Genomic DNA, 995 nt, shown 5'->3' on the forward strand with positions numbered 1-995 from the left:
GGACACGGCGGCAGGGGGGTGACAAACAGGGACCCATTCACGGCAGAGGGAGCGGGGGGACGGTCACCGTGCGAGTCCCCAGAGTGGCTCTGGGGAAACTGAGGCAGCGGGTGGGGACAGCGGGAGATGTGCCGGGAATGGGGAGGGGTCTCCCCTTGGGTATCTCCGACACGGAGCGGGCGAATGGCCTCGGGCACGTCCCTTGTCACTGTCCCGGCTCCGTGCCTCAGTTTCCCCATCCCAGAGTACGCTCACACAAAGCTTTGGGGGGCGGGGGGAGCTGCTCGAACCCCCCCCAGCATCTCCGCGACCCTCGGCCCTGGGGGAACGGGGCAGGAAGGGGGGGCCGCCCCCAGAGCTCCCTCCTTGCTGGAGCTGCCGGGGCTCCGAACCCAGCGGGATCTCTGATCCCACAGAGGGGGGGTCCCTGCTGGGGGGGTCACTCTGCCCCCCCTTCCCGTCCCTTCCCGAGGGTGGGGGCCCTTCCCCGCCGCATCCGCCCCCTCCCAGCGCCGCGCTCTGCCCACCTGAGCTGCTCCGGCCGCCTCCGCCGCTGGCCCTGTGTCACCAGTGTCCCCTCCGCCCGCGGGGGGGTCCCGCAGGCGCGGCTCCCATGCCTGGGGGTGGCTGCCCCCCGCCCCGGGACGCCCCTGGGGGCTCCGGCGTCCCGAAAGCCGCTCAGCTGTCACATCAACCCCCCGCGACCCCCGGGGGGGCCCGTGCCCCCCGCCCGCGCCAGGTGGGAAGGTAGAGCTGATGTCACCGTAACCGGAGCCACCAACCCCCCCCACCCCGGCAGCTGTCACCGCAGCCGGGGGGGCACCCATGGGACCCCCGAGCGGCACCGCCGCGTCCCCACGGGAAAGCACCGGTGAGACCCCCCCGGACACAGCGGGGACAGGGGGACAGCGGGGTCCCCCCAGCCCCGGAGGGGTCCCCATCCTCATAAACCCCTCAGAAGGGCAACGGGAGAGGGGGGACATAGAGAGGGGGAC

This window comes from Parus major, chromosome 28, assembly GCF_001522545.3.
Source record: "Parus major isolate Abel chromosome 28, Parus_major1.1, whole genome shotgun sequence".
Taxonomy (NCBI): Eukaryota; Metazoa; Chordata; class Aves; order Passeriformes; family Paridae; genus Parus; species Parus major.